This window comes from Carex rostrata, chromosome 20, assembly GCF_964058835.1.
Source record: "Carex rostrata chromosome 20, lpCarRost1.2, whole genome shotgun sequence".
Classification (NCBI taxonomy): Eukaryota; Viridiplantae; Streptophyta; class Magnoliopsida; order Poales; family Cyperaceae; genus Carex; species Carex rostrata.
The window spans coordinates 5,729,591-5,740,164 of NC_135937.1; the positions used below are offsets into that span (position 1 = coordinate 5,729,591).

The following is a 10,574-nucleotide window of genomic DNA, read 5'->3' on the forward strand; positions in this document are numbered from 1 at the left end:
AAGAATTCGAAGTCAATTTAAAGAGGCCTGTTTTGAGATTCATGCCAAGTTAAAGCTGACGATTCCGATCTAACTGTACTAAGTCAGGTATTGCACGGGATGCGAATTATAATTAGAAGGTCCACAACCAAGCTCCAGCTGCTCCACAGCTATTTATGTCACGAAGCGACCTGTCCGGTTCCTAGCACTCGCTCTTGTTTAGTCCCACATGAGCGCAATAAACATATAGGTATGGAGGAGGGGCTATAAAACAAGGGAGAGGTTTAGCTTAGAAGGTACTTACCTGGACGGGGTCGATGAGCGATCAAGAAGACTGATGACCTGGATTAGGGGCCCACATTGCACTTTGTGGGAGCTCTGATCTACCATCTGCCCAAGTGGCAGAGTGGACGTCGTAATTTGTTTCTGAGGGGGTACGCGTTCGCGCGGCCCCTGCCATTTCTTAATTAAATATTATCGTTAAAAACTGCACAGGCGTACAAGCGTCAGGGTGCTGTTGTGTTCTCAAGTACCAAACAACATCCTCCCGGTGCTACTCGAACCTATATCCGATCCAATAAACCTATTTTTGTAATAATTGTATTGCCCACAACTAGTTTGACGAAATTCCTCAATCAAGTAACTTGTACTGAAAAAGGCCTATCTTTCAGTTCATTAGCTTTAAAAAGGGCGAACAGGATCCCCACCAGTCCCTTGGTTTTCTTAATCTGGGTTTATATATGGAGTTCCAGTTCGACCACAGAATCCAAATCATATGCTCAAAACTTCTCTAAGGTAAGTGGTATGCTTCTCAGTTTGCGTTTGTTTAATTGGCATTAAGTTTGGTTGAATAGAAGCCAGTTATTCTTTATATGTAGTTTTTTCCTAATGAGAAGTATCAGCAAAAGAACTATGGGTATTCATCAGTACCTTCAGTCAAGAATTGGTGCTCTCTAATAATTTTGGGTGAGTTGATAAAAAAAATTAGGTAATCAGCAGTTTCAGTCAGGAATTGGTGCTCTGTAATATTTTAACAATTATGATTTTCAAAGTTTTCAATAGAAAGAGATCAATTGTTAATTATAGTACTATTGATCGGTTGCGCATGACAATTATGAAATTTTATCACATAAAGTTCACTTGTGGGGGGCGGGGGGGCTAAACTATGGATTACCGAGTTCGGAATCTTGCATTTTAAATTGGATATCAGGATGGTGGTTTGAAACTACGAAGAATTATGTTTCTCTCTTTGAAAAAGAAATATCCTTGTAGGTCAAGGAAACAAATGGAGCAGATCAAGATGTAGGCACTTTTAGCTTCAAACTGTCAACATTAATAATGTCTAATGATGGGTGAGGATTTCTAAAATTAGAGTACAAAATAATTACTTAATAACACAAAAAATAATAAGCAATGAAGTGTTATATTCCCATGTGCATCTAAATTCTAAATGTTACCCAATAAGACATGAACTCTGCTGAACAGGGGCTTGACCAGCTGGGATAGGCTTGAGTGACCATGGTCCAGTCCAGGTTATGGTGTTTGTCCAGTGTTGCATTAAAAAAATATTTGTTTTAGGTCTAAAAACTTGTGATTATTTACATTCTGGATGCTTATGAATTAATAATTCAAAATCTATGATTGATTTAGCATTAACCAAGTGTACCAATGCTTTTAGACTTCTAGTGTTAACCGAATATGAACAATATAAGATCATAGAAAAATACGGAATTAAATTTGGTATGCTTTTAAAGACCGGTCAGGTTATGTTATTGTTTCTTTAGTCCCACATTGTTTTTTTAGTAGAAATTTCCTATCTCATAGCCTATAAAAGAACCCGAGAACATTAGACACATTTCAAATGTATCATGGCCGGGATTTGTTCGAGCTTCCCTGTGAAATTTTTCATGAATCCCCTGAAGATGGTATTCATCAATGAGCCGCTTGCTAGTAAGTTTTGATTTTTTTTTCTTTCTTTCTTTAATAAAAGTATGCCTTAAATTTGACTTTCTGACTCCTTTTTGTCCTATTTTAGATAAAGCAATTTTGTTTATAAGTTAGCAGCAGTGATGCCGCTGGATCCATCCTTATTGACAAAATATTTAGAACTCTCTTTCAGATTTTCAAGGATTTGTCTTTCCCTTGCTCCAATCAGTCCTTTAGAATTGCTACTGAGCCCCTTCTACCGTCGATTTATCTCTAAATCAGACATAATGAAACAATAGTTTAAGCTTTGAACTTGTATTTCGTAAAACTTCTTAATGAAATTGGATTGATACTATTTAACAAAACCATACACCAATATTGCCCGATGAATACTTGTTGAGATAAACAAAAACCAGTTATATCTGAGAACTCGTTACTTGTGCTTATAGTTTACCATTCCCCTCGATCTCATTTGGCAAGACAAAGACCTTTCCTTTAAAACATAGATGTCATCAATATCTTTATAAAGTAGAATACTGACAATCTGGTTCTTTTTCACATGAAACTGTTCATCAGAATTTTACAATTTTATGTATATATCTGGTACCACGTTATGGGTTTTTCCTTAACCCTTTGTACACATTTTATTGTTTGAAATTACATAATCTGCTGTGTTTTTTTATTTTTTTTATTTTATAAGTAATTTCAGCTCTAATTCTCACTTGTTGAGTTCCTAGCTATGAACTCATACAATAATTTTTGGTAGACAATAAACTATGGGGTTATATGAATTAGTTGAAGTTTTTAAATCCTTTAATTGGTTATTCAAGAAATTACACATTCAATTAGATTCTGATGCTTTAAATATTAGATAGATTATGGCATACATTTACAAGGTCTGGTGGCTCTTGTAATGCATTTCTTTAGCAAAGACTATTTTTTTTTAATGACATTCATGGTACATTTTTGTCAGGATTGGGATGGATTCAGGCTCATGTACTTCAAGTTAGTGACACTATAATTTTTAACGACATGGTACGTGTTGCTTTTTCTCTTGTTAGTAACCTTCATTAATATTGGTAAGTAAAAAAGTTTCATCTACAAACGAATTCAGCATCCTCATAAATTATATGTAAAGAAACTTATAGGAGTCTTTTTCCTATCTCTAAAAAAAAATAACGACTCATTGTTTTGCGATAGGAATTGAAAAGGTAATAAAATAAATAAAAATTCATTAATTATGATATGTCACAATAAAAGGCCTCGAAACCAATTCCACCTAGAGTTTGGTCTGTCAAATCTACTACCTGTGAAACCTCTTGTTTTAAGTTGCTCGCATATTATCAGACCACCATCTCTCTAACCTATCTCTGTCGATAAATTTTAAATCGCTAAATTGTGAAAATCATAATTGCAGCTTAGCCGAAAGCTTCAAGTCCTTTTTTGGGCCCGTCCTATCCGAACTCCTTCGATTGTAAGTTTTCATGGCTCAGTTCCATATTTAACCCTATTTTATTTTTTCTATAATTTTCCATTTCATTTTAAATGGGCAGTGTATGATTTTATGGTATATACTAACGGGGACCTATAGTTAGTTTTCATGGCTCAGTTTTGATAAGCCTGCACAATAGGCACCATTCTTGCTTTTCCAATGGTGTGGAATGTGTCGTGCAGGCAGTCCATCACTGGATAGCATGTAACCACCATCCTGCAATTAACAAGTACCAATGTACCATATATATTTTTTTGTTGTTATAAAAATAAATGTCAAAATTAAGGAGGAACAAAAAAAATAAGAAAAATAGATTATTAGTGATTTTGATTGACTAAATTAAACCAAGCTACTTCGGTATCCAGTGACGCATACAGTAGTTTCAAAGTACTTCACTTCCAACAATAACAATATTTGAATTGATGGTTGTACCTGATTTGAGAATAATGAAGAGTAAGGCTACGGTGCTATGGGTTGTATAGAGGGCTACGGTGCTACGGCTCAATATTTGAGTTTTCAAAATCCTAACAGTCGATCCGAACCGTTCATCTTGTTCTCCATATTAATATGTGTTTGGAGACCAAATTTTACATCTTTTGGAAATTGTTTACTATTTATTTAGATAGATAGAAAATCACTTGATCTAAAAAATTATGCACCATTGAGATATTTGATTTTCTACCTATCTAAAAGAATAGTAAATAATTTCCAAAAAATGTAAAATTTGGTCTCCAAACACATATTAATATGGAGAACAAGATGAACGGTTCGGATCGACCGTTAGAATTTTAAAAACTCAAATATTGAGCTGTAGCACCATAGCCCTCTATGCAACCCATAGCACCGTAGCCTTAATAATGAATTCTCCTCATCAAAAATTGTCTGAACCATACAAATAGATTTGAATTGTAAAAGAAAATGTGGGAGATAGTCTATACCAATTGGTTTTGAGACAAAAGTTAATTTGATTAATTCACGAAAATGATTACCACTTGATAGCCACTATCAAGCTTGCACAAAAAGGAAAAAAAAAACCACCCAAAGGATTATATGGAGTACACATCTTACACAAAGGTCCCTCATCTTTTACATAACTGCCCTTTGACTAATCTATTACCTATGTTACATGGATACGGGTACGGGTATGGTATCAGATACGATACGGATACGGCGATACGATAATTTTCAAAAATCTCGGATACGATACGTCTATTATATATTTATTATTTTTAATTATTTTATATATTGTATTTAAGATAATCATAACAGAAATCAAATTTGTATAAATAATTAAAGACTTAACCAAAGAATCTATTAAATACTATTAACTAATAGAATGCAACACAAGAGAAGCTCTAGTGGAGTGGTAAAAGTTTTGACACTCACGTTCACGTAACAAGCCCCATTCGATTCACGCCAAGGAAGAAAAAAAAATTCAATTTCTCCGGTGTATGCGCGGTGTACGGGTGCAGGAGCGGTTCACAGGCGTTGACGCGATTTCTAGGTTTTGAGCCAACCGTATCCAACCATAATTAGCCGTATCTGGCCGTTTCAACTTTCAACGGAGTATCGGTGACCGTATCGGCAGAGTAAGGATACGCCAGCTGGCGTATCGGATACATATCGGTATCCGATATGTGTCAGATACAGGTACGGAGGTAAATCTGGAGTATCCGAGTAACATAGTCTATTACATAACATAACTCTCAACAATACCTCCTTTTTTACTCTCTTAATATGTGATCTTTGCTTATGGGGATCTGTATTTATTTCAGGTAAAATCAGAAAGTGTGTTTAATACTGTGTTATACACCAGTAAAAGTATCTCCTATTACATTTGCAAACATGAGATCCTGATAATCTACAGATGATACTTTTGGACTGCCTAAGTATAACAGTGCTGGTACACAAGATAATGTTCATTTCTTATAACCTTTGACTTCCCTTTTGCTTTTTTAGCCTCTTTTATACCATACAGAAGCAACTGAACAGTTTCTTATGCTATCGAAATTTGAATGGTTTGAGGGATACAAAAATGAGACAGTATAAAGTTGCTATCGAGCGGTCTAATGTATGGCTTATCCTCTTCAAACATTGCACAAAAGGTATGAACTTTTAGGTAAATTTTATATTTTTCTTTGTTTTCAGTTTTTATGGCTCAGTGTATTCATGTGGGTCTGGTGCTCAGGACCTGTAGTCAGGACTATCAGGTAGGATGACAAAACCTGATGTTTTTTTTTGAAATCTTGGTAGGGGCTACCAAGTGGCAAAAACATGACGTTAGTAGCGGCAGATTGTCAGGTTCACCTACACATTGAGTATAGCATCCAATGCAACAACATTGACTGGTGTATAGATCATATATGATCCAGTGGGATTGCTTCTCATCTCTTGGAGAGGTGGTAGATTTAGAAAAGTGATATGTTTTTTTTTTATTATTATTTATATTGGAGTTGATTGCAACTCATTGTAATTAGTTTTTTTTTTGTTAGTTACTTGGTGACTTGTTTAGTAAAAAAAAAAATATTTTTTTTTGTTAGTTACTTGGTGACTTGTTTAGAAAAGTGCACGGTTTGTGATTTTTGCACCAAACTCCCATTTACTCTAACATGATGATGTTCTTGGCAAAACATGTGCTTTCAATTGTAAAATAACAGTCAGGAGCTTACAATTGTAAAAATCATATACAGATTGTATACTGAGGGTTAGTATCAATATGGCTTGTTGGTATTAGACCTATTTAATTTGGCATCTTAGGATTATTAATTCCTATCCTGTATATTTTTCTATTTATTTCTCCGGGTCCTTCGGTTAAACTAATTTAGTTGTGGCAAATATAACTTTTTTCGGACTTGCAAATCACATAAGCCAGCAAGAGCATCCTAAAAGGGATGCAATCTAGTAATGAAGACCCTTCAATATACTATGTTACTTCGTACATGTCATTTTTGCATTTGTAAATAGGGGATTGCAGCTATGAATAATGCAAAAATCAGGGTTACATGATGAGCCGAAAAGCTTCTGCTGTCAAAAGCCCATGAGCTGATATGCTTTAGCAGGCCGTGATCTTGCTACAAGATCAGCCCATGAGCTTATATCTTTTAGTAGGCCGTGATATTGCTACAAGATAAAAATATCAAATCCATGAAAAGGCCGAGCACGACTCACTTGATACTTTACTGTAGGGATGTAAATTTGTCCTATGCCGTGCTGAACGTAGGGGGTGAAAACGGAGCGGATAATGCTAATACGAATAGGGATACGGATAGTAAACGGATATCAAAATTCAAAATCAAATCCGTCTTAAACGGATACAGATTCGAATACGAAAACGAAACGAATAATTATCGGATAATTAAGTTATATAAATAATTACTCGAATAATCAACTTATATAATATAATACAAGTATTATAATTAAAACAGATTAATTTTAGTAATACAAAAAAGAACAAAATATATATAAAAAAAGACGTCAGATATTAAGTAAAACAATTAACTCATCCTCAAGAAAACGCATATCCGGTTTGTATGCATTTATTAGTCCCACAAAATATATATAAACTATGATTGCAGGTGTTATATACTTAGAAATAGTGTGAAATATCAAATCTACTCTGTGGGAGGTCTTTAATGCAGCCACGTGACCGAAGTGACAAAAGTTGGGTTTTCTTCTGGGAAAAGACAAAAGGTAGTTCCACTTTACCCCACGTGACACGTGAAAGGCTGGATAGTGGGTTCGGGTAAAAATTCAGTAACCCGCTCTTTCGGATATTATCGGATATCCATTCCGTTTAACATCAATCAAATATATCCGGATCCGACAGTGTTATTCATATTCAATCCGACAGTGTTATTCATATTCAATAAATTATCCGGATCCGTATCCGTATCCGAATAGTATCCGCTCCGTTTAATCCGGATTCGGACCGGATAATCCGGTTCCGTTTTCACCCCTATGAACGAGTCATGATGTGACTTGGATCGTCACTCATGCCGTGATTAATTTTTTTTTTTTGTGTCGTACTGTATTGTGATCAAAATCACAAAAAATGATCACAATATGTTAATCACGTTGTGATCAAACGTAATGTGGCTAGTTATGTTTGATCACATTTAATTTTTTTGTTTAAGAAAGAAAAAAAAAATTGTAAAATAAAGAAACAATGAATTAAAAAAAGTATGTACAAAAAAAAAAATTATTGTCCACAATTTGATTGTTGTTTGAGATAAATAATGACATGAAATTTCATATTATTTCGTCATGTGATGTGTCATGGCCGTCAGGTCAGTTCATATTTTGTACCGTGACACGTCACGATCATGGAGTGATTTTTTTACCATGCCTACTTAATACACCAAAAATAAGCCATATTTTCTCTCTTTTCTCTTAGCATAAGATCATTCTAATTCTTGCTTCCTTATGGAATGATCATTCTAATTTTTGCTTGCTTTTCCATGGTCATAATATGTTTTCATGTGGCCATAACTATGCAAAAACTATGTTGGATATTCCCCATGATTTGAAGTGGGTATTGTCGTATTAATCAATCCTAAAATTTCCGGGAAGTAAATCCTTTTGTACCTTTTATACTATAAATGTCACGAAAGATCAAAAGCTCATTTATTGCAAAAGATATACTCACAGTAAACATATAATTCTCACAGATGATAATAAGATACAGTGCACCTGATTTTAACATTAATGTTTCTAATAAAAAAGATATACTCAAAGTGAATGCATAATTCTTTTTGTAAATACACCGTCTTTGGTACACAAATAAATGGTATTTACTATTTAGGTATAACCTTCCTCTGTTTTAGCTTTAAGATTTTGAAAAGCTATATATTCTCTTGAACTTGCTCGAAAAAATTGTTGATATAGGGTTTTATAGAAAAAAGACAGTTTATCTTTATCAACTTGCAAAGGATTTGACAATCAGAGAATCCAAAGGTACGAAGCTATTCACTAGTTTGTCAAATTGTTCATATTCCAGGTGTAATTTTCTGTAAAAGTATTCTTAATTAACTCGAAAAAAAATAAAAGTTATTTATTCCTGCTACCTTTACTAGTCTAAATATGATGAATTGGTGAATGATTGACAACATAAGTCATGTACTCTTTTCCCCTCAAATACTTGTTTAGTGATGAAATTGAGTTCTTCATGGAAGCTACAGGAAGAATTGCTACGTCTTACTTTGGAATGAGTGGTCTAGAAAAGGTATATTTTTTCTAAAACCTTTTGATAAACCAAAGGTTGTATCAGTTAAAGAGAAGAAAAGAGTTACAAATTTGGTTTATCAAATGTTCTTTTGATAATTTCGTTTTGATCCTACTATTACTAATTTTCTGCCTGAAATTTCTCATTATTTAGTATTTACAGCGCCTTTCATCAGCTGCTAGAAGCAGAGTTAGCCTCCCTGATTCTGCCAAATGGTGTACACGGTTTCAAGCTCACCTTTATCTTAGGAGCAGCGAGGATCTAGGAGTACTGATGCTGTACCAAGATATCTGCAACGGTGATGTTTTGGATCTAGTCTAGTTGGATGTTTGTAGGTTTTACACAATTCTTTTTTTTGTTCTGTTATTCATGTCTTTTAACAGTCTATTTTGGAGTTGATGGTAACTAGTTATAATTAGTTTTAGACTTAGAATAAAAATATGTAATATCATGTATACTTTTGATCTATTTCGTTATCTTTACTTTATTTTTTCATCATTGAATATGATAGCCCAAATTCTACCCTTGAAAATTAATGCAGCAGCAGAGTTTTATTGATCATAAACTTTGCTGCCGCATTAATTTTCGAGAGTAGAATTTGGACTATCATGTTCAATGATGAAAAAATGTGTAAGGACTAGATTCTTATTTTTCCTAAAAAAAAAAATGCGGCAGCAGAGTTACCGCTACTTTCTTCAAGATTCACACAAGAATAAAGATCTAGCGGCTCAGATCAATCATTTATCCAAACACAGATCTTTGCAGACCATTTTATGCAACGTCCGAATCGAGGACGGACCAATGAGCATCGGACTAAATTGATGTCCGGTTGAAACTGTTCAATTGGCATCAAGATTTACATAGACAACTTTAAAATTTGTGTTTATCAATTAAGTACGACTTTTAACACGAATCAAACGGTTCTAGTCTGACATCAAACAAAATTTGATTAGTTGCCCCATCGGACCACCCCTACTCCATGCAACGACGTAGTTGAGAAACAAGTCGAAGTCCGAAGCAATTAATATGCTTGTAATTTCGTTGACGCAGTTAATTCCGTGTCAAAGAAATTATTCGCCTGATTAAAATCTGAACCAATTCAGCTCAAGATGAAACGGGACTCTTTTAAATTCATGTCATAACATATATGACGGTCCAAATCTTAAACTCAAAATTTGAGTATTTTTTAAATAATGGCTCGTAGAATTTAATCACTCACAATCTCATTTCAATCCGGTAAGAACGACTTATGCCACTGTCTACTATAGTCATACTAGCTCGCATTTAATTTGTAAATTATTCGCGTTTTATTCATAACTCGTAGAATCTAATCACTTACAGTCTCATTTCATTCCAGTAAACTTATGCCATGGCCCAATATAGTCATACAACTTGCTTTTTATTCATTTTTTTAACGTTACCGAACTGAACTCCGAATAAAACTAAAAAAATAAACGTATAATATGTTTTATTCCCGAATAAAATGCGAGTCACGAATTATTCGCAAAAAAAACGTAATTTTTCCTTTTTTTTAAAATAAAAAATAAAAAAGTTTCTTTTGAGGCTTTTTTTTCTTCTTTATTATACCGAACTATTTTTGAATTATATCCGAATTATAAAATTTTGACTCCGTCAAATCAAATCCAAACGAATCAAACCCAAACTATTCATTTGTTCCTATGCTGCCGACTACCAATGTGGATTATTCTAGCTGATATGAATTCGAGTCAAAGGGCGTCAAACCCAATTGAAGGTGAGAATTCTATTTTCCTTTCTCTTCGTGTCTTACTGTTTCGCGCATTTTGAAGACAACTGTGCAGCGTGAGGCCTCCAACTCAAATGGATCAAATAGGTAACTGTTACGATATATATCCTAAAGGCTAAAGCCGCCTCTTCCTCAAAAGTCAAAAGATCCCAAATATGCAGAACGTGGTATCTGAACCAGCGATCCAGATG

General features: G+C 34.2%; 1 long non-coding RNA gene and 1 other non-coding gene across 2 annotated transcripts; both read left to right on the forward strand.

The window, feature by feature from the left end:
- The first annotated feature begins 275 nt into the window (after positions 1-275).
- LOC144572912 (U1 spliceosomal RNA) lies at positions 276-435 on the forward strand. Its single transcript, XR_013517838.1, has one exon. It is a non-coding gene; the product is annotated as a U1 spliceosomal RNA (small nuclear RNA).
- A 233-nt stretch (positions 436-668) lies between these two features.
- LOC144572086 (uncharacterized) lies at positions 669-5,932 on the forward strand. The gene is made up of 6 exons (XR_013517674.1): positions 669-774; positions 1,252-1,929; positions 2,879-2,940; positions 3,323-3,379; positions 5,173-5,502; positions 5,651-5,932. It is a non-coding gene; the product is annotated as an uncharacterized LOC144572086 (long non-coding RNA).
- The last annotated feature ends 4,642 nt before the right edge of the window (positions 5,933-10,574 follow it).